Genomic DNA, 24,485 nt, shown 5'->3' with positions numbered 1-24,485 from the left:
ATGCTCTTGAGAGTAAAGGAGACTTCTCTTAGCAAATCAGGGCATCTCAGAGACTGATCATTGGAGAGGGAATTGTGGGAGCAGGGTCTAGAAGTTGGAGGAGGCTCGTGCACAACATGTCACAATGCTGTCATATCAATGGTCCCTGACCCCCTGGAAAATTTTTGTGGCTTTGTGTATGCTGACTTTAGTTTTGGGGACTCAGATATAGGTTATTATTTTCAGATATCTTTTTAAAGAACAAGTAATTTAAGGTTTTTTTTTTTTTTTTTAAATACAAACTTGGGGCTCCATTTAACTAGATTGGCCAGTACCATTGATTAAATTAATGAATAACTACCAATTCAGAAGCCTTTACAAGATCACTGTGTGAAGTAACCAATTCGTCTCTGCATGAGCTGAATCTATATGTTTTTAAACAAGCGGTGGAAGAGGGAAACATTCAATTCCCCAGACAATTTCTGTATATGATTGCAAATATTAGGATTTTGGGAGAAATCTCGATCTGATTTTTTACTTTCCATATGTGGCTGATGGTCAGTGTGACACATAAAAGCATGTGATGTAGAAGAATAGGAAAAGAAGTTACTGAAAAATTGCATTCCTTTCTGTAATCTTGGGTTCACATTCCTTTTTGTCAGCTAGATCATTTTATTAATTGGCGCCATTCTACGTTTTACGTAATGTAACAAATTCAATTAAGTTAACAACAAGAGTCTGTGTATGTAGTGGTTCTGAGCTTAGGCTCTGGAGTCAGACCGTGTGAGGCCCTCCAGCCCGATTGCTGACTGGCTGTGTGAGCTTCGTTTCTTTACGTGCAGAACAGACAAAATAATTAATTCGCAATATGTATTGGTATGTATGAAGTGTTCAATAAAAGTCAGCTAGTCCTGGGGTGAAGTCCTGGTGGTGGAGTGGTTAAGAGCTCAGCTGCTAACCGAAAGGAAGGCAGTTCGAATCCACTAACTGCTCCTTAGAAACCCTACGGGGCAGTTCTACTCTGTTCTGTAGGGTTGCTATGAGTTGGAATTGACTCCATGGTAACAGTCTGGTTTTTTAGTACCCGAGTGGGTAAACAGTTAACATGCTCGCTGCTAACCCCGAGGCTGGTGGTTTGAGTCCACCCAGAGGCGCCTCTGGAGAAGGTTCTGGTGATCTTCTGAAAAATTAGCCCTCGAAAACCCTGGGGAGCGCAGTTCTACTCTAACACACGTGGCGTTGCCACGAATCAGAGTTGACTAAATGGCAACTGGTTTATTTTTATTATTTATTAAATGACTACTCCGTTTAAGGTACAGAATGAGTAACTGAAAGATAAAAGGATCCCTGACTCCAAGAATTATACAATCTAGAGAAAGCGTGTGGTTTATAACTAAATTTCACTAAAACTTACAAGTGAAAGTAAAGTATATAAATGGAGGCTTGGTCATTTCCAACCGGAAAGATGAGAGGGCCTTTGTGGAAGGAGGTGATTTTGGGGCTGGGCCTTGAGGGTGGAGCCCTGGTGGCGAAGTGGTTAAGAGCTTGGCTGCTAACCAAAAGTTTGGCAGTTTGAATCGGCCACCACTCCTTGGAAACCCTATGGGGCAGTTCTACTCTGTCCTGGCAGGTTGCTGTGAGTCGGAATCGACTTGATGGCAGCTGCTTTGGTTTTTTTGTTTTTTTGAGGGTGGAGTAGAATTTCATTAAGTATAGAGGAAATGGAGGGTCTCAGTGTAATCTATTTATCTGTGGTCGGGGCATGGGGGCAATACCAGGAGATAGTGACAAGTCTCAGGAGTAGGATGAGCCTGGAAAGACAGAGTGATCCCAGATTGTATGGGCCACAAAGCTCTGCTGAGAAAGCTGGACTTCCCTTAAGGTTTTGGAGCAGCAAAGTGTTGCTATAAAGTCTGTGTTTTAGAAAGATTACAAGGGCATATGGGACGAATTCCCTGGAGACAAGAAGGCAAGTAGACTGCTGTTATGTCCAAAAAGAGAAGACTGTTATTACTGCAGTGGCAATAGGAATTTTTTTCACCCTGTTAATGGGCATCTTAAAAGCACCTTTAAAACAAAACAAAGCAAAAAAACCAATAATAGTAAATAGAAAGGTTGATTAAAGTGTTTTGTGAAACATGGACAAATTTATATGGCATACTTTAGACTCACCGATATGATTGTCAGTTTGAATGACATGTTAATGTAAAATACTATGTATGATTATTTTAACCTACTATAAAATGTTTTACTGCAAAAAATATTCATAAATGTTAATAGTGAAGGTTGGCCATCGAACACAAATTAATAAAAATGTTTACACCTAGAATCACAAGATATTTCTATTACGAGTTATAGATATATAAGGAAGGATAAGTAATTCCCTTAAAAGTTAATTCAAGTACCTTTCTTTAATTGATACATTGTGCATGGGGTGCCATGACTTGGGACAACTGGACAGCAGCTACTGACAACAACAGCAGCAACAAATGTACCTAAAACATGACAATACAGGTAGTCCTCGACCTACAACGGGGTTTGTTCTGGTGACTGTCGTAGATTTGTTCTGACGCAAGTCAAATACCTCTTTGTTTGTTTTCATTATTATTGCCTTTTATTATCAGTAAAAATCTGTAAAAACCTCATCTTTGAACATCTGTGAGTAAACATTGGAGAATGATAACATCAGCAAATTGTACCCTGCAACGTTGCATGTAGTACATATTACTAACCATAAGATGTACAAAATATATATATATATATATATATATGGTCATAAGTGTGGTTCATCATAACTCAAATATGCCGTAAGTTTGGGACTACCTGTACCAGACAGTGTAGTGTGGTGTATTTGAAATGGCAGTGCTTTCTTTGGCAAAGATTTATTTGGTGGTTTCATTTTCTCTGAAAAAGAAAGCAGATCAGGGAAGCTCTTATCATTTGCATTGTGGCAGATTCACTTGATTTCAGAAGCCCCGTAAAAAATGTGGGGCTTTTGAAACTAGACAGTAGGTAAATGTAGACACATCCACATTTGTACAGGCATACGTGTCCGTATGCACATGTGTACAGACATTTATGCCAGCACTCACACACGTACAAATCTTAGAAAATCATGTGCGTTCAGTGAGAGTTAACATTTGGATGCCTAAAATACCACCTAAATTCTCATTCTGATCATTGCAGAAAGCATTTCTTTTAAAATGGGGATTATGTCTAATTCCATATTAGGGAGATTATAGACAAGGTAATTTAAATTGTCTAAGTATCTTTGTTCTCTAAAATGCTAGAGTCACTTGAAACAGCGTTTTCTTTTGGAAGCCAGACAACTAGTTTAATAGTGTACACATGAAATGCTAATTTGGCTTGTTAATTGGATGCAATTAAATTGAGGTTATTTTATACTGCTTAATTGTCTGAAAATTACATGTGTTGTGGTACTTGTGTAACGTGAGGCAAAAACTGGGGTGTTGTGAGGGTGGTGGTGGGGAGGTCAGAAGGTCTAGTCCAGCCTTCGCCGTGAACTTGCTGTGAAAACTTGGAAACAAGTCATTTAAACTCTGTGGACCTCATTTGGAAATGGAAAGGATTGGAACAGATGGCTCTAAAGCCTTATCCAGCTCATATTCTATCAGTTTATAAATTCTGTTTTGCAGTTATGTTGTTAGGTGCCATCAAGTCGGTTTTGACTCATAGTGATGCTGTGTACGGCAGAACAAAACACTGCCCAGTCCTGTGCCATCCTCACAATCATTGCTATGTTGGAGTCCATTGTTGCAGCCACTGCATCTGTCCATCTTGTTGAGGGTCTTCCTCTTTTTTGCTGACCAAGCACGATGTCCTTTTCCAAGGATTGGTCCCTTCCGATAACATGTCCAAAGTAAGTGAGACAAAGTTTTGCCATCCTCACTTCTAAGGAGCATTCCCGTTGTACTTCTTCCAAGACAGATTTGTTCGTTCTTCCGGCAGTCAATGGCATATTCGATATTATTCACCAACACCATAATTCAAAGGCATCAATTCTTCTTTGGTGTTTCTTATTCATTGTCCAGCTTTTGCATGCATATGAGGAGATTGAAAATGCCATGGCTTGAATCCCCTATAGAATCCTTCAATATTGCAATTCAAGGCTTGAATTTTTTCTTCAGCAGTTCTCAGCTTGAGAAATGGCGAGCATGTTCTTCCCTCTTGGTTTCCCATCTCCAGGTCTTTGCACATGTCATTATAATACTTTACATTGTCTTCTTGTGCTGCCCTTTGAAATTTTCAGTTAAGCTCTTTTGCTTCATTTCTTCCCTTTGCTTTAGCTACTCTACCTTCAAGAGCAAGTTTCAGAGCCTCTTCTGACATCTACTTTGTTTTTTTCTTTCTTTCATGCCTTTTTAATGACCTTTTGCGTTCTTCATGTATGATATCCTTGATGCCATTCTACAACTCATCTGGTCATCAGTCATTAGTGTTCAGTATGTCAAATCTGTTATTGAGATGGTCTCTAAATTCAGGTGGGATATCCACGAGGTTGTACTTTGGCTCTTGTGGACTTCTTTTAATTTTCCTCAGCTTCAACTTGAACTTGCATATGAGTAATTGATGATCTCTTCCACAGTCAGGACTTGTCCTTGTTTTAACTGATGATATTGAGCTTATCCATTGTTTTCTTCCACAGATATAGTCAATTCGATTCCTGTGTATTCCATCTTGGGAGGTCCACATGTACAGTTGCCATTTATGTTGTTGAAGAAAAGTATTTCCAGTGAATAAGTCGTTGGTCTTGCAAAATTCTATCATGTCATCTCCAGTGTCATTTCTTTCACCAAGGCCATATTTTCCAACTACTGATCCTTCTTTGTTTCAGACTTTGGCATTCCAATCACCAGTAATTATCAATGTATCTTGATTGCACATTTTTCATCAATTTCAGACTGCTGAAGTTGTTAAAATCTTTGATTTCTTCATCTTTGGCCTTAGTGGTTGATGTGTAAATTTGAATAATAGTTGTATTAACTCGTCTTCCTTGTAGGCTTATGGCTATCCTGTTATTGACAGCATTGTACTGAAGGATGGATTGTGAAATGTTCTTTTTGATGATGAATGTGACACCATTCTTCAATTTGTCATTCCCAGCATAGTAGTACATGTTATTGACTGATTCACAATGGCCAATACCAGTCCATTTCAGCTCATTAATGACTAGGATATTGGTCTTCAAGAGTTCCATTTCATTTTTGAAAACTTCCGGTTTTCCTTGAATCATATTTCATACATTACACATTCCAATTACTAATGGATATTTGCAGCTGTTTCTTCTCATTTTGAGTTGTGCCACATCAGCAAATGAAGGTCCAGAAGGCTTGACTCCATCATTGTCATTAAGGTCAACTCTGCTTTAAGGAGGCAGCTCTTCTCCAGTTGTTTTTTTGAATACCTTCCAACCTGAGGGGCTCATCTTCCGGCACTGTATCAGACAGTGTTCTGTTACTATCCACAAAGCCTTCGCTGGCCTGTTTTTTTTCAGAAGTAGATAATCAGTTCCTTCCTCATAGTCTGTCTTAGTCTGGAAGCTCAGCTGAAACCTGTCCACCATAGGTGACCCTGCTGGTATTTGAATTACCAGTGGTATAGCTTCCAGCATCACAGCAACACGCAAGCCACTACAATACGACAAACTGATAGATGAGTGGTGGTTTATAGCTATAGAGAATACAATGTCATTATATTATGTAATTATGGTATTATATGTAATTATTATGTGTAATTATGGTAGTATAAGGATGAACTAAACACTTAAAAAAGTCAGCACAGTGCCAATTTAGCAAATCCGTTAGAAGGAAGGGAATTTATGCTTAAAGAGCACTTACTCTGTGCCAGGCTCCATACCAGGCACTTAAAGGTACATTACCTTACTTACTCTTCACGACTCTGAGCAGAATCGGTATTATTATCTGCATATTTACTCTTAAGGAAACTGAGACTCAGGTTAAATGATTTTTACAAGAACACTCTGCTGGTCATTGGTGAAGCAGAATTTGAACTCAGGGCTATGGGACTATGAAAACACATAGTCTTTTCACCATTCCAAGTAGCAGAAAGAATTTGTTTTCACAGCAAAAATTATCTCAAAAGTTAAAAAAGAAAAACAGTGGCCATTTTTATCACTTAGCACAATGTTCCCCCAGCAGTATGTGGATGTGCCCCTGTCAGGTAGGAAGGTAGTTGAGGAGTTAAGAGCCTGGAGATTTGAAGTAAGATATAACTTAACTAGGTGAATTCCAGTTCTGCCACCAGCTTGGGGAACTCAGGAAGTCGCCTCACCTCTCTGAGGTTACAAAAGAAGCAGGATCATACCTGTTTAAGGGTGATTGTGAAATTTTTGTGAGAATATCTGTATCAATCTCAATGAGTAGGCAATAAACATTTAATATCTGGTAGTTATGATTTTTATTAGGAAGGGATTAGACTAAAAGAAAAACACAAAGAACTCAAATTATTGTGACAGTAAAATATTTCTTAAACAGGTTTTATTAAACTCTTGATTGAAATAGTTTAAGGAACAGTTTCAGAATGCGCATGTTTTTTGACATTTAGCACATGGAAATATCAATTGAAATTTGGGGGTTTTCTCATTCAGCTCAGCCAGTGCTACACTAATGAAGTGAACTACATTCTTTGGCTCTCTGTGGGTAATCATTTGGGAGTTTTGGGTCTAAGAATAGACTTTGGGACCTAAATTACCCCAGCCTGAGCATCTACACAAATTGCATAAACCAGAGAACTAATGTTTATTTGAAGAGCCTTAAAATCTGCTTAGGAGGCAAAACTGGAGTGTTCATGGAACTGCTGACTTAAAAAAAAAAATTATTAGTTCATTTATTAATATTTATTAGGTGTCTGCTTTGGCCAAGGTGCTGTCCTAGACTCCAGGGATTTATCTTGAACAAAATAGTTAAAAAAAAAAAAAAAAATCACTTCCCTCCTGGAGTTTATATTCTAATGGATTAATTTAGAAATATTTTATGGCAAATTCACTCTAACACTTTACAGTGTTTTCAGGATTCCCTACTTTTATAGGAGGTCTCTCAAATAACAGTTAAAAAAGGATTGTAAGACTTATCACTAATGAAAACATTGCTTATTATATACTTATAGTAAAACAGTTTTGGAAAAGGTACTAGTTTTACATAATTCAGTTAGGAGATAGGCACACGGTAGATCATTGGTCAATACGTAAAGTCTTAATTCTCAAGATGCTTATAGTATAAAAAAAAAATTATAGGTGATAAGAAAATACATTTTGACATACTGTAAGGTGGGGGTCATCAGAGCCAAATAAGGGAAGTCCTCAGTGTGAATAAAGTCCTAATTAGCCTTTGCTCCAGGAGCCAGAGTCTGTCAGACTGCCCACCCTTAAGTGCTTCTTGCCTCTTGCCTGTCCACCCAAGAATCACAAACACCTCTTAGCACCACCGTCAAAGGCTTCCTGGGCTCTGCATTTAACATTTGTTTTTACAGCAAGTGAACAGATGGAGCCATGTTGAGGTAATTTTTTCCTACAGTGGGGTAGAGAAGTTAATAGTTGAACTAGAATTCTTCCATGTAGGGTAGTTTTCTTTGGCCATATTTTCTTCAGGGTTCTGAGAAGAGAAAGCTGTATGAAGGTGATCGTGGCTCATGGGTGTTGGGTGTGAGGAAGAGTTGTTTCTTGATTGGCCTTCTTAGCTGGGTTAGATATAAAGGAGAGAGTGTATTCCTTTTGGCCATTACATATCTTTGCCCAGTGAAGGCAAAGAAAAATGAAGGAGGAGAGGCTGGGGGTGAATCTGTCTACCTCCTCTCATGTAAAGCTAGTGATGAAATCTGTCTTGGCAATGTAGTAGTGTCCCATGGTACAGTTCTGCTGGCTGGTCCAATACTTTATGGATAGGTCATGTGCAGTTCAGCTTCTAATTACCCGTGAGCAATTATAAAACTTTATTTTTCTTTCTTCTGCTGATATTTATATTTGAGAAATCCTTACTCCTCTAAGCAAGGGAAAAATATAGGGTTATAAACATTTGATTTATTTTCTTGTCAGGCACCATGTGTCAAAGTTTATGTTGGGAGAAACATGGAGTTTCTGGATAAAATGAGGATTTCAGATATCTTTTCTGCCCATGTTGTGAGAATGTGCTCGTTAGGGCCTAGCCTGTAAAGGACACCAGAAGGGAAGACTGTAAACCGTGACCCCACTAGCTTATTGCTTGCTTTATTATTGATTTTCAAAATGGTTCAGGCCAAGTGGCTGTATCTCTGTTGTATTTCATTATTTCTTCCTCTTTAAAAATGAAGTATTGTTTATAGCACTGCTGTACCTCCTGGGAATAAAGCAGGGAACACAAGAGAATCGGAGTAGCTATTTTTAGGATGTGAAGTAAAGGTACGTTTTGAGAATAATTCAGTTGTTGAAAAAAATTAGATACACAGCAATACATTTGTGACAAGGGTAAGTAGAGTGTTCTTGAGATAATTGCCTGTTATTGATGTAATTTATTACGGGCATATGTAATTTTTTCAAAAAGACAACGGTCATCAACTCCATAGCTTGTTGTAATATCCTCTGACGGATGTAAATTTTGTGTAGGTCATTTATACACCTGTGTAAAAATACATTGAAATAGCCACACTCAATTCAACCAGAAGAAAAAGAATACAATGACATTTGCTTTTGGAATTTGTACTCTGCTTACTTCTTCAAATGGTCTCAGTAATATTCTTGATGAACTTGGTGCCCAAATTTGATCAAGTGTAATTTTTAAAATGGGCCAGGTGGCTAAGAATATTCTAAATGACCTTTTAAAATGAATCAGCGGAGAGTATAGAACATAACAAATAATTGGACAGTAAGTGTCGGAGATTAGATTTTTCTAATGGACAAACTCCAAATTTGTTCAGTCATCAGTTGATTTTTGGCTACGTTTGGTGGGAGTTTGCTGATGTTTAGCCTAAAACCAAACCAAAACAAAGCCATTGCTGTCAAGTCAATTCTGACTCATAGTGACCCTATAGGGCAGAGTAGAACTGCCCCATAGAGTTTCCAAGGAGCTCCTGGTGAATTTGAACTGCTGACCTTTTGGTTAGGAGCCATAGCACTTAACCGTTATGCCACCAGGGTTTCCTAATGTTCAGCCTAAAAAATTCTGACAACAGTCATGGTGGGTATTAACAGTTGATCTGGAAAACTTTTAAGTCTTAGCAGATAACTCCAGGAAGTTAAATTGTGAAGAAATTGTCCTGCTCATTTGTCTTTATTTTCCTGCATTCTGATGGATGATGGTTTGGAAGGGGTGCAATGAGAAGACAAAGACATTTTGAAATTAATAACAAAGTTTATGTGGCATTGAAGCTCGCTGTGGTTATACTAAACCTTCTCATAGCTGAAAAAGCAAACAATGCCTGCAAGTACATTGAACATTTATGATCTTTGAACCAATGGGTTTTGGCTTAAGTTTTGTCTCAAAATATACATGTGCCACACAGTTGTGTAAATCATACTACTGTTCTTATGTTTGACGTGTAAACATTTCCAAAAAATAAGTAGGGGGAAGACGGAGGAGTGAAGAGCTGAGATTTTGAGGGTCTTTGAGAATATGCAAATAGCGTGTAGCCTTTTTCGGTGTGACCTTTTCCCCTTGATTTTTTTCTAGATGGGTCAGATCTTGGTTTTTGAGCAAGCTGCATCTTCAGTATTAGTTTAGCATTTTGTGAAAAGTTTTCCTTCTTCCTGTCATTCAGATACAATTTGGAGTACTGCCAGTGAATTATTTAAATTATGCTGATTAATTTGCTTAGGCCTAAGGTTCTGATGTATTGATTTTGACTTGTAAAATGATGACAGGACACTTTGCAGTGTGAAGGGTTTCATAGAAACATAGGTAAGATTATTAGTAAGATTTTTAGAGGCATCCTTTAACCACCAACTGAGTGAGAAACCTTTCCTCTAGAACCGCCTGCATCCAGTCTCTGCGTAAACACCTCTTTCTTTCTCAGGCTGGCCTGTTGCTCTCTGGGACTTTTCAATCTATCAGCAGTTGAGTCCTCTGCAACGACTCAGCACACGTTTAGTCACTGTCTTTCATGACAATGCTACAGTTATTTAAAGATAGCACGCATATTCCCCTTGAGTATTCTTTTCTCCGGGCTCTACATTCTGGGTTCCTTCAGTTAGGCTTCATATGATGTAGTTTTCATTTTTATTTATTAATTCTTTGGGGAACAGGTTAATCATATTCCGGTTGTTTGTTTACGAATCCTCAGAAATAAAGTGATTATCTGTAGCCTTAAACCACCTGTTGGTTCTGGGACCTTCTTAGTTGCAGGTGCTGTGCTTTGTACCATTATCTACCTTGGAGGGACCAAGGCAGTAGTAATTTGTGCTGAGGGCCACTTAATGAAGAGGAGGTTATAGTTTCTTGGGGAGTTTGTAAGAAAAATGAAATCACTGACTTGGAAATACTGAAGTAGAAAAAGGATCTTATTGACACGAAAGACTGTGAAGCCTGTTGGTAGGTAGGTTTTTCACAAACACTTCATTCATTCATATATTCACTCACATATATGAATGAATGCAGTTCTCTCTTCATCCCTGTAAATGTCCATTCCCTCAGTGAGCTATCTTCATATGACTGTGCTTCAGGCATGTAATTTTGAGCTGGGCTTCTATTTGAGAAAATACTGACTCTGGAGGAACAATGCAAGCTTGTGACAGATGATGGAAATGGGATGTGGACCTGAGAAAGCAGAGTGCCCTGATGATTCTGTCATTGCATTTCTTGGGAGACAGTTTCCCGCCAGTAACAAATGGTGGGTGAATACTCATTTGAGAAGAAGAATACTCAATATTGAATATTATGAGAGAAGAAGAAAAACTCAGTATGCCCTTTGATTATTTTTAGAGAGGGGGCCAGCTTTGAGACAAGTCTGGTTCATCTTACAGTCTAGTTATTTCAAAGACTTTTCACATCTAAGAAAAGATGGAAGATCTTGTGGTAGAGAGACTGGGATCTCAGAAACATCGTGACTCAAATATTACAGTGGCAATTCACTGTTACTCTTGTATTACAACTGCCGTCTACATGAAACTGATCCTAAAATCATGAGTTTTAAAGGGATTAATCTGGGAAACTTCAAGTTTCAGTCCTTTTCTTTGAAGTGATGATATGTCTTATCAGGTTGGAAATACGCACTCTCAATGTACTTTAAACCACAAAGTTGGCACATTTAAAAAATTTCCCTGCAGTTTCTAAAGAGAAACTGTAAAATATGTTGCTTTGCAAAGCACTCTTTTAGTCTCACCCTTCATTTGTTTTCTTTGATAATATAAAAGAGATGCATTTGGAAATAGCCCCAGGAACCTGAAGAATCAGTGTGTTTGTCTGGCTTATATTTTTCAATTCTGTATTTATTCACAAGTAGGTTTATATTATTACTATCATACTGGTCTTTATATCTTCAGTCTATAATAAGTATATAGTAATACTGATATCATTTAGTCTGTAATTAGGATTATAAAATAGGATAATCTAAAGAATTGGGTCCATGAATGTGTGTGAGTCCTGACCTGAGTGCTGGCCTAAGGAAGATTTCAGTTTTCTGAGCCTTTTTCTTGGCAAATGAAAATAAGAATATATGTGAAGTAAATGGTAAACTCTAATTAAAAAACAAAAACAAAAACAGAAAACCTGTTGCAGTTGAGTTGATTCCAACTCATAGAGATAGGACAGAGTAGAATTGCCCCATAGGGTTTCCAAGGCATGGCTGGTGGATTTGAACTGCCGACCTTTTCGTTAGCAGCCTGAGCTCTTAACTACTGATAAAATATTCAGTTGTGTTGTTCCGCTGTTTGTTAAATAAGGCAACAGAAGAAGTATTCAGGGGCTTTAGAACACTATTAAGTGAAGCCTTGCTTACCTTTGATATTGCCCTTAGGTAGTAAATGGGGGACTGGATATGAAAAACTTTTCATTACATTGTACAGTCTTAATTATATAAGTTTATAAAAAAAGTTCAGTAACCTTCTATAAAGAAAACTTTATGAAAGCTGGGTAGACTTGGATAATGAATTTAATGAAATTCATCGTTTACTTTAAATGTTACAGACATCAGTGTGAGGTATCATTTATAACGTTGGTTCACCATGAGAACAGAATCTGTAATTTGATATAAATTATTTCATTTAAAAAACATTTTAAAATGATTATGCAACACCTTATGGTCTTCTTTTTAATCATCGTTAACCTTAAGCCACTGCTTCTCTGGAATTACACATGGTTATACTCTGGTTTATGGTTTTTAAACCAAATGAAAATTGGAAATTTAGGATAAAATCTTATGGCCAAACGTCTTGTTATTATACTGGATAAATACAAAATTGAGAGATTCATGAGACTCTGATTTTTATATTAGATGTTTGAATATGAAAAGTTAATGACCAAGTAGGTAAAAGTTTGTACGTTGTGAAGTGGTGTAATATTAAACATACAGAATACGTTTTTAGAAAAACATTTAAAGGGGTTCTTCTTGCCTTCTTTGACCTCACCGATGCTATGAGTTCTTTTTCCTCTCTTGTATCCCACCGCTACTTAAGGGATCTAAAAGAAGAGAGAGAAAACGAGGGGAGGACATAATTCCAACAACACTGATATGATACTTACTTTTGGTTATTTTTAAATGATCCTAATAGAAAAAAAGAGCCCTCTTTGGGGGAAATTACGTTAAAACTTAAGCTAAGAAACTTGCGTAAAGGAAGTGCTTCCTCTGAGCACCTGGAAACACATGCTCGCGCCCCAACTCTGGGCAATTAGAGGGGTGCCGGGAGAAAGCAAGCCCGCAATAAATTGCACAGAGCGATGGAGTTGCGAAGAACGGTTTAATCAGGGAGAAAAAGCGGCTCCTCCCGGTGAGACCATGGTGCTTGTCTCAGGTACCTCCGCCAGCTTCCTGCCACCGGCTGTGCGGTCACTGAGGCGCGGGGCGTCCCTGCAGAAGAGAGAAGCGTGGGCGCCCCTCCTCCGCCCGGGGGCCCCACTCGGCCCGCCCTGGAAGTGCCTGAACTTTGGCCCCCGGTCCGCCGACACCCGGGGGAGCGTGCATGCAATGACGTCTCCGCTTGTTTCAGCTGCACAACAGGAAATGCTCTCGGCCTCCCCCCTTCCTGCCCGGAGAAAGTGGGGCTCGCTTCTCCCGGTGACTGCCTTAGCGCCGGCCGAGACCTACTTTCAGGTCCGCAGCGGCGGCGCCCTCCGGGCAGCTGCTTCCCTCCGGCCGAAGGCCCAGAGTCGGGACTAGGGGAGAAGGCAGTGATTTTGCAATGCCTTCCTTTACAGAACAGAGCATGTCAGGGGATTCAGCTGGGCTGCACAGACCAGGCTGGTGGGGCGGTGATTTGCCTCGGGGAGACCCCCTCACTTGCATAATAGAGAGGACAGTAGGATGGGCAAAACGCAGGGGACGGCTTCTGCGATCAGGGTCCTGTAGTGCTGAATAATGCTGACTGCAGAGGGCCAAGAGTGGATTTTTCTTAGCCTTGAGAGAATATGCAATCTTTTTTTTCACAAAGCCCAGACAGGAAACCTCTTGTTTAACCCTCCTTCTAACTGCCACCTTTTTACTTTGTTGTAGAAGCAAACATGTGACTGTTTAGTTCAAAGCACAAACACTAGGCTGTTATACACGTTGAGAGAAAATCATTACAAGCAAATTATCTGCGTATTCATGATTTGAATAGTTATTTAGGTAAACTAGTGAATCGGGTTTAAAAAATTACTAATGATCTTGTGAATTTGAGGGCTCAAATTTGAGGACTGTGGCTCTGGATTTATTGCCCTCAAATTGTAGATGGATTTTTAATATTATTTGCCATAAAACCAAAAAACAAAGCCGCTGCCATTGAGTTGATTCCAACTCATAGCGACCCTATAGGAAAGGATAGAGCGGCCCCATAGGGTTTCCAAGGAGCAGCTGGTGGATTCAAACTAACGACCTTTTGGTTAGCAGCCGAGCTCTTAACCTTTGTGCCACCAGGGCTCCATTATTTGCTGTAGGCAGTCTTTAAAAAATTGAAGACAAGCAAGTAAATCCAGGCTTTTTAATAGAAAAGGTTTTATTTGCATTGATAATCTTTCAAATTACAATTTAGAATCCATGTTTAGCACTAGTATTCTGTAATTTAGAAATGTGGATCTTGTGTGTCTTACATATTTGCCAGTATGATAAAGAAGAGCATCATCAGCTGGGCAGCCATCATGGTGATTACTTCTCTGGTTGACTCATGAATAGCTTTGCAATGGTAGTGTTGTGTGGTCACACAGCCAAAATGCCAAAGTTCACTGGGAGGTCTGCTAAGGTTTCTTAGACTAAAGACTTGACAGAGAAAGGTTTTCATAGATGAAAATGTTACGTAGTAGTTCATAATAGACCTAGAAAGCTATCCCAACTTGGAACATATTTATTATTTTTAATGTTTGAGTTAAACTGAAGTTAATCACTGACCTTTTATAATTGTTGCCTAAATATTTTCCTTAAAAGAAGTCTCCCAGGATCATTAGCGGTGTATATAATACGATGTAATTTCCCTTGGGAAACTTTATAGCTGATTTATGCCGTAAGGAAATGAGTTATTTAGAGTACATTCAGAATAAGAGCTGTAGCTTTTTAACTTATATCTTTTCTGGTAGTTTTTTTTTTTTTTTTTTCCTTTGACAGAATGCAAAACAAAAATGCTCTTTTAACATCAGAGCCTCACTCAAATTGGTATTGTAGCAGTTATTTGGTTATGAAATTCACAAAAATGTATATACAGATATTCTCAATGGGCCAATAAAGGAACAGAGGGGAAGTTGTGGCTCCTTGGTATTATTTCAGAGTAGACCTCATTATAGTACACATTCAATAATTAAATAGATTCAGGGGGCATATGGGATGATGTGAGTGCAAATGCTTTATAAAACTGTAAAGCACTCTATTAAGCAAGTTTTTTTCTCTCTCCCTATATCAAAATTATACAGAAGGTATATCTGATATAACAAGGAGAACAGTTAAAGTGGATGTTAGTTTCATCCTTTGCGGGCGCATTGCAGTTGGGTCCCCTGCACTATGCTTATTTGCTCTTTAATAAGGCAGCTGTTTTTAAATCCCGCTTGGCCATTTATAGGGGCCCTGATGGCACAGTGGTTAAGAGCTCAGGCTGCTAACCAAAAGGTCAGCAGTTTGAATCCACCAGCTGCTCCTTGGAAATCCTGTGGGGCAATTCTACCCTGTCTCATAGGGTTGCAATGAGTCAGAATCGACTCAATGGCAACGGTTTTTTTTGGGGGGGGGGTTATAATACTGGTATTATGGAAGTATTTATTTAGTAGTAGTATTATAAGGATCACCGCCCTGGCAGTGCAATAGTTAAAAGCTACGGCGAGCTATGGCTGCTAACCAAAAGGTCAGCAGTTCGAATCCACCAGCTGCTCCAATGGAAACTCCATGGGACAGTTCTACTGTGTCCTGTAGGGTCACTATGAGTCAGAATCGGTTCAATGGCAATGGTTTTTGGTTTAGTACTATAAAGATCAGTTACCCCAGATCTGTATTAACAATAATCCTCAGTTTTTGTGCAGCGTTTTGTTGAAGGTGCTAAGTAGGATCCTTAGACATTTTAATTAAATCTCACAACCAGATTAGCATGCCGTTTCATGAAAACTGTTATGTGAGGAGCCCTTATAGACTGCATAGGATATGAATTTTTATAGCATGAACCCAAACCCAACACCTCATGTAGAATTATGGGCTAAACATATGTGATTTGAATTACTTATATATAATTAATATAATTAATCCTATTTATCCATGTTTGGAGGTCCATTTTATGCTGCAGAATAATTTGTACCTATGTAGTGACTCAAACTACAGTTCTGATTTGGGTGGGCAGAAGAATGTCTTTCACCTCTCCACTGAGAAGTTTGTACTTCTTAGAGGAAAACCCTTCATTACATCTTGGAATCAGAGCTTAAAATATCTTAAAAAGGCATTTTTAAAAGAGTGGCTTGTCTGTTGTCTGCCTCCTGTAATGGACTGTACAAGGGGGCGGGGGGCAGTGTGTGTCCTGCCCTTGCTGCACTCCCAGAGGCTAGAAGAGTGCCCGCCATGCACCAGGTTGAATGAAGAAATAAAGAGGACAATACTGCGACCTCTCATATTGCAGATGCTGTTTCATGTGCCTGGGCCATATGTTTAGAATTCTCTTTTTCGTTAAGTGGCTTAAATTCAGCAAAAATAAGACATTATTGGATTTTTCAGTGATGCGTAAGCATATATAGTAGGGGCACAATCAAAGTGTATTAACCTGTTGCCATCGAGTCGATTTCAACTCATAGCTACCCTATAGGACACAGTAGAACCGCCTCATAGAGTTTCCAAGGAGCGTCTGGTGGATTTGAACTGCTGACCTTTTGGTTAGCAGCCGTAGCACTTAACCACTGTGCCACCAGGATTTCCTCAAAGAGTATTAAGCTGACAAGCACTGTAAGATGCATGGTATTTACCAATACTGCAGTCCTGGTCCTTTGTTTACCATTCTAATTAATCTTCAATCTGTTTTTCTTTTTTCTTTTAATGAGATCCATTTTTAAAAAGGCTCATTGGTCTGTTGATTTACAAAATAAGACATTTAGGGAAGCTGAAGAGCAGCTCGCTTGAATTTGAATCCTTTTAACTAGCACTTAACCCTAAGCCTGTATGTAGCAGCTTGAGATCCAAGAATTCTTTGAACTCTTAACCATAATTTATATTTGACCATTCCTTGCCTAACAGGATCTTTGGTGCTGCTTTTGAGTCAAAAGGCCATTGTGGTACGCCCAGTGCCTAGCATGGTGCCTGGCAGGGAATCGAGGGCTCAACAGGGCCAGCTTTGAGGGCATGTGACCTGTGCAGTAGCATAGGCCCCACACTTGGTTTACTGCTGTACAGTGTCTGTCCTGACATTATCAATCATTTTGGGCAAGGGACCCTGCATTTTCATTTTGCATTGGGCCCTGTGAATTATGTAGCTGATCTTGGACCTCAATAAATATGTGTGACAAATGAGTGACTTGACTACAGGATTTAGAAACTTAGATTTTGCTCTTGAAAATATTGTTGTTTTGATTGTGAACTTACTTTCCTGGACTTGCTGAGGTCCAGCTAAATAAAAAAAGACTGTTTTAGGTCTATTCAATAATGCATGTAAGATCATGAATGGCCTTAAAAAAGACTTCTCCAAATTTTGAATATATCCTCTTGGTTGTATTGGGCTAAATAAATATGCTAAAGAATGTAGGCAATTGAAGCTAATAAAATGGGAAATGTAAGAGGTAGCATTATCTCTCTTTTATTTTTTTCATATCTTCAGTTATATTTCAGTTCATGTTTATTTAAAGCTAAATATTAAATATTTAACTATTAAATATTTTTCCTATTATCAGTGGTGTAATATTTACTAATTATTGACTTATTGATTATATTCAGTGGTTAGATTTTGGGCAGGTCTTATATTAAAACCGGAGCCCTGTTGGTGCCATGGTTAAGAGCTCAGCTGCTAACTAAAAAGTCAGCAGTTTGAATCTCTTTGGAGACCCTCTAGGGCAGTTCTGCTCTGTCCTATGAGTTGCTATGAGTCAGAATCGACTCGATGCAGCTGGTTTGTTTTTTGGCTTTATACTAAAACTTGTTTCTTTGTTTTCCGGAGAGCATTAAGGAGCACATAAAATGAAAGGAGAGGTATGTAGTGGTGGAAAGAAATTGCTGTGGTCATCGGGTCCATCCCTTGCCTCCAGGGACAAGAGTTTTTTTTTTTTTTTAATGTACCCTTAAAACTCTCCAGGGATGTAAATTTCATAATTCTTATTGAGAGCTAGTTCTACTGCTTAATCAGATTTATGGCTGGCAAAGAGGCAGTATAGAGCATGACCGGAGGTGTGGGCTTCAGAGTGGACAGCCTGGGTTTGAATGGTGCCTCGGTCACTATTCAGTTGTGTGACTTAGGGCAAGTGATGTCATTTCTCTTAGCTTCAGTTTCTTCATCTGTAAGTAGGGATACTTCTAAAACAGACATCAAAGACTGCTATGAGGATTAAATGAATTAAACACATGTAAAGTGCAAAAAAAAAAAAATTTTTTTTTTTTTTTAAGTGCCTAGTAGTTTTTTTAGTATTTTTAGTCTGTAGTAGGCACTCAATAAAAAAGGGAAGCCCTGGTGGCATAGTGGTTAAGAGTTCGGCTGCTAACCAGAAGAGTTCGGCTGCTAACCAGAAAAGGTCGGCAGTTTGAATTCCTCAGGCGCTCCTGGGAAACCATATGGGGCAGTTCTACTCTGTCCTTTAGGGTTGCTATGTGTAGGAATCGACTCGACGGCAATGAGTGAGTTGAGAAGGAGAAAAGAAGCCCAGGCTATCTAGATCTCATTATTTTAAATTTAAAAAATTTATGTATGTTATTTAATTATTTTTAGCAAATATTAATTAAGTGCCAATGAGAGCTAGGTGGTGCAAGCAGTTTGCTATCAGCTTCGCACCTAAAGGTTGGGGGGTTCTAACCCACCCAGAGGCTCTGTGGAAGAAAGGCCTGGCAACTGCCATAGTGAAGATTACAGCCAAGAAAACCTTGTAGAGCAGTTCTACTCTGTAACATGTGGGGTCACCATGAGTCGGGGGCCGACTCGATGGCAGCTAAAAAGAGCAGTCAAGAGCTTATATCGCTACCCACAAAGATGACAAGGACGAGTGAGAGTGTTGATATATAATCCAAGAGTTAGGATATTGTGAGATAAGTGTTAAAGTAGATGGAAGTAGAGGGTGATAAGTAAGGCCTGGAAGGAGCCCTAAGCTCTCTTTGGGGGAGGGGTGAAATGGGAACTTCCCTCAGCTGCCCTTTGAAGCATCAGGCGTCCGGAACAGCTTGATGGGGGTTTGAGAGAGCGTGGAGCATTTGGAGAACTCTTAATAGAAGATCATGAAAAATGGGATAGTAATATAATCTGAGGCCAGGTCATGAAGTGGTGACCACAGGGAGATAGGAGTGAAACCAGGCAAGGGTAATATCTTAGAAGCCAAGGGAGGAATGGAGCGTGTGAGCATCAGTGCTAAGCGCTATGGAGAGTTAAAGCAAGATCACTGAGAAGTGATTTCATAATTGGGAGGTGGGGCACGTTTGTTTTTATCTGTCATTTCCTATTTATTGTGAATGGCCTGTTTAAGATCTGATTATTGATAACTATATTAATAGAGGAGGCATCTAAGTTAGACACAGAAGTTTCTGACTAGAAGAGTATAGGTCCTAGAAGTACAAAAAGAAGTCTCACAATCCATTGTGCTCTAATTCTTTCAGATTAGATAAGGCCACTGAATTGTAATCTTCGGTAGGGAAAGGGCAATTGAGTCTTCTTTACCAATGTGACTCCAGATGACACAGTTTTAAATTCATAACGATGTTAAAAAGACAAAAAATTGAGTGTGAGGCACAGTTCTAGACACTTTACATATGTTAATTTAAGCCTAATATCTTAATGGCTCATTATTTAATGCTTTATAACCTAATGAGGCCAAAGCCAAGTCAAGGTCACTGTGTGTCAATTCCGACTCGGGTACCCCATGTGTGTCAATGTAGACCAGCTCTCCATAGGGCTTTCAGGGGTTGGTTTTTCAGAAAGTGGTAACCATTTGCGCCACTGGGCACACTTAAGGTGAGAAAGATATTATGTTTTGGAAGTTGATTTCAAATCCAGGCCTTCTGAATTTCAATTCCAGACCGCTCTGTCATAGCTGAACCTCCTGCTTCCTCTCTGTAGCTCAATATATATTTGCTGGATAAATGGGTGAATTAATTGATCAATCAAGTAATTATTGAAAAGATTAATAAATCTAAGTTTAAAATTTTCTGTCTCCCTGTTGGTGGTTTAGGTACCTTTTATTTTTTTTAAGGGAAGTTTGTTCTCCTCAGAAAATAATCCTGCTGCTAAATTCTTGAAGCGTAAGGTGTATTTGGGAATTTAATTTCTGGCTGTTGGGGCATTACCACATGAACTCCCTGTTGGTATGTGTTATGGGGTCTTTGTTGGAGCCAATATTCCTAATACAAACTTGTTATCTGAATAGCAAAAGGGTGGAACACCACTGGTATCATCTCTTAGGAAAGCCGTGAGCCACTCCCCATGTAAAGTAGGACTGGACCAAGGCCAGCTCTGAGTGCCATGACCTTTGGAAGCCTGGACTTAAGAGATACTAAGATAACTAAGCTGCAAATAGCAGAATACGATAGAAGGGACATTATTCTTATAATTCTTATATACTTTGTGACTTTCTTTTTAGCTATCAGTCTGTGACCTTGTGCAGCACTTAGGGAAAGTGGAGCCATAATTCTGATCTTTGGAAGTTATATAAACGGTGAAGGAAATATTTGCTGGGTTTATAGAAAGATTGAACTATTGTGTCTTTACTACAAACAGAATGATATTGTTTACTGAAACTAACTTTCTTACTATAGAAATACTTTCGAAAACTTTATTTTTGCCTAAGGATGTAAAAATGTCCTTAGAAATCTGTTTTTACCCAGACTAAAGAAAATGTAGAACGTTGTTTAATCTTATAGTTACCTCTTTTGAATGGGTAATTCTGAGAGACCTTTCTGCCTGTTTTGAGGACTAAGATACATTTGCAACCAGTGTGGAGCTGGCATATGTTTATTTACAATTTATACTTGAGAATAAACCAAAAAAAAAAAAAAAACAAACCATTGCCGTGGAGTGGATTCCGACTCATAGCAACCTTATATACTTGAGAATAGTCACACTAAATGTGAAAGGAAAAGAATGAGATTTATGTCAGGGTTTTTTTTTTTAAACTAAACTTATAATTACTATTAAAATGCTACTTCATTATTTTTGGAGCCCTGGTGGTTAAGAGCTTGGCTGCCAACCAAAAGGTCAGCAGTTCAATCCACCAGCCGCTCCCTGGAAACCCCATGGGGCAGTTCTACTCTGTCCTATAGGGTCACTATGAGTCGGAATAGACTCGATGGCAATGGGGTTTTACTATTCTTATGTAAAACCCAAACCAAACTTACTGCTGTTGAGTCTTAGCAACCCTATAGGACAGGGTAGAACTGTCCCATAGGATTTCCAAGGTTGTAATCTTTGATGGCACTGTTTTTTTTTTTTTTAATCTTTATAGAAGCAGACTGCCACATCTTTTTCCCACAGAGTGGGTGGCAGTTTCAAACCATCTACCTTTCGGTTAGCAGCAGAGTGCTTTAACCATTGTGCCACCAGGAATCTTGCATAGGTAATGTACATTGCATTTTATTTCCTAAAGCTTAGTAGGTTTGGACAGGGAGTTTATTTGTAGAAGGCAGTAAGAACATACTTATAAAATCGGGTTTTGACTGGAATAATGATAAACTTATCAACACTACACAACAACAGCAACAACAACATCAATATTATAAACCACATTATGACATGGATCTCATTAGGGGCGATATGATTCTGGAAAAAAAAAAAGCCTATATATGAGAAGAAGATTATTGTGGACCTAAATTTGCTTAGAAGACACTTGTAGACAGTTCCTCATGTGAGCTGTGTGCGTAAAGTACCTTCCTGACCTACCCAATGAGAATCTAGTAACATTCACTTTTTAAGCTTTAAAGCACATTTATGGATCAGATATTAAAATATACGGCTCTGAAACTGGCAAAGAAAACCACTATCATCAGGGAGAAACAGAGGGCTATTTTATATATTTCACATAGAAGGCGTTTAACAGTATTGTTTTCTAATTTTCACTTGATTGACTTTATTTAGATCTTGTCTCATTAAAAAAGAGAGTTACAGTGGCTTACCTCAAAGTTCTCTGTAATTTTCACAAGCTTCTTTTGCTTGGGTTTTTATAAACCTAAAGTAAAAACACCCTGAAAATATATCGGGAGTCGAAAAACCAGTGTGAGTGAATCAAAGTGTCATTAAACCAGGAAGAATAAGGGGTTGGAGGCCGTCAGTTGGAGTTAACAAAAGACATTTAAATCAAGGCAGATGAATATGTTAAAAAAAAAAAACAAAACTGAATTGTGTGACCTAAAAGTAAAATAATCTGTAGGGAATCATATACTATGTATGTGTGAACTACAGATGTTTACATTTAAAAAAAAAGATGATGGGCATGGTTTATTCAGAGACCTCAGGCTCTGCCAGATAAATTGCTTTTATGCCATCACCGTTTTCTAAGTTATTGGAACCTGTAATGTGTCAGAGTTTGTTTATATATTGCTTGGTCACGGGAAAACATATTTATGTAAGTTAAGACCTTTCCATTAATTTATTTCACCTTTTATCTACATACGTCTATAAACGTGTTAGTTCCCTTAAATTGAAAGTACATTATGTTGTGGATTGGTGAATAAGAAGTGGCTTTTAGAATGCTTTATTTTTACAGCTGTGCTTCAGGGGATCATGTTCTGAAGAGGTCAGCTGGGCATGACCTCATGGCCATGAATCTTGGGGGAGACGGTTCCAAAGCAGCCATTGGCTGCAGAGTGAAAGAGCCAATGCAGAACGTTCAAATGCTGTAGTTAGAATGTAGCTAGTCTGGTAATGCTTTGATAGTTAGCAGCAGCCAAATTTAAACCGGGAGCCAAAGATAAGAGGGCTGTGCAGGGTGGAAGGCACAGAGGATAGAGCTAGAAGGGGACAGTATCTGCATCCATGGAAGCCCTCTTGGTACTGTTGCAGTTTTAAATCTGACTTTGCTTAATAGAAAAAATACATAGGGGGATGGAGCGGAAGGGGTTGAAAAAAGAAGGTGTTGAGAAGGGAAGTAGACAGTTGTGGTTTCATTTCATCACTCATATTGTTCTTATTAACATTATAGAAAAATATTAGGATTTTGAGAGTGTGTGAAAATGCTTAAGAAATGAAATGAAATGTGTTTATCCAATGTACAGGTATGATCATTTTTGGGATACGGCCTAGCATCGCTGTTGCTGTCTTTACTTTGAACTCCTCTGTACAACCATGTCAAAGTTTTTGGCAGCTGTTGGGTACCTGTATCATTCGAAGTTGCTTATAAAATTCTTATTTAATAAAATACATTCTGAAATAGTAACATTTTCTCATCATTTAGAAACACTGTGCTATGTTCCCCTTTGTTGTCACTGTTGACAAGAATGAGATTTGCTGGTTTGGAATTCCCATGCGCTCATACTTGTTGCCATCTGCTGTGTGTAATTCACACAGAAGTCATACATGTTCCTGCTGCTGAAGTGACTGCTGCTGTTCTTTTCCCAGTGCCATACCGAGACCTGCACTCAGAAAATTTGGAGGAACATTTTAAAATAGGGCGGGGTGAGTAAGTGACTCATTTTGATCATGTAACGTCAGTTAGTTATTTCTCTCTTTGGCATATTCTATTTTTCATATCAAGTAGGTTGATAATCTCAGAGAAGAGAGAATTAGTGATAAAACCAACAATATATTACATATGAAACAGTTATTAACTTTCACTGGCTCATATCTGGACTATTAGAATACGAGTAGGAAAGAAATTATCATCTAAACTGGATTTGAAATTTTGAGTGACCCAAGTCAGTAGTTGTTTGGGACAGCATAGCCAGCAACAATACCATATTAGAACAAATGTATTTAATGTCTCACTGCTATCAAGTTGATTCTGACTCATAGTAACCCTACAGGACAGCGTAGAACTGCCCCCACAGGGTTTCCAAGGCTATAAATCTTTATGGAATCAGATTGCTACATCTTTCTCTCACCTGGTATAAGAGGCCAAGCTCTTAAAGAAGATTGGGAAGGGCTGGCTAAAGAAGAAGGACAACCAAAAAGAGTCCAGTGTCATACCATATAAGTGAGGTGAGAATTCAAGCAGATTCCCTCTTGTGTAAGGCCTTTCAGGAGAGGCAGTGACTATCAACACATGGTTCCCATTCTTATGCAATATTTATTTATTTATGCATTTATTTTGTTGTCGATGAGAATATACACAGCAAAATATACACCGACTCAACAATTTCTACATGTACAATTCAGTATGTAAATTATACTCTTCGAGTTGTACAACGCTTCTCACCCTTCTTCTCTGAGTTGTTCCTTCCCCATTGACATAAACTCACGGCCCTCTCAGGTTCTTATCTAATCTTTTGAGTTGCTTTTGTCACTTTGGTTGCTTATAGATAGTTTTGAAAAAAGCCTAATGCTCAAGGCAGACATTTTTTACTAGTTAAACTATTGTTTGGCTTTAAGAAGGTTTCAGGGTATGTTTTTGGTTTAAAGTTTAAAGATTATCTCAGGGCAGTTGTTTCAGGGGTTCATCTGACCTCCATGGCTCCAGAAGTCTGGATTCCATGAGGATTTTAAATTCTGTTTTACATTTTCCCCCTTTTGATGAAGATTCTTCTATAGACTCTTTGATCGAAATGTTCAGTAATGGTAGCCAGGTACTATCCAGTTC

At 38.7% G+C, this 24,485-nt stretch overlaps 1 protein-coding gene across 7 annotated transcripts in view; it reads left to right on the top strand.

Moving 5' to 3' along the window:
* The window catches only part of HIVEP2 (HIVEP zinc finger 2), a 238,237-nt gene that overhangs the window by 6,983 nt on the left and 206,769 nt on the right, over positions 1-24,485 (top strand). The gene's annotated exons all lie outside the window — the stretch shown is intronic.

Source organism: Elephas maximus, chromosome 1, assembly GCF_024166365.1.
Source record: "Elephas maximus indicus isolate mEleMax1 chromosome 1, mEleMax1 primary haplotype, whole genome shotgun sequence".
Lineage (NCBI taxonomy): Eukaryota > Metazoa > Chordata > Mammalia > Proboscidea > Elephantidae > Elephas > Elephas maximus.
Note: the sequence above shows the minus strand (reverse complement) of the source record. Positions and strands in the feature narration are given on the sequence as shown.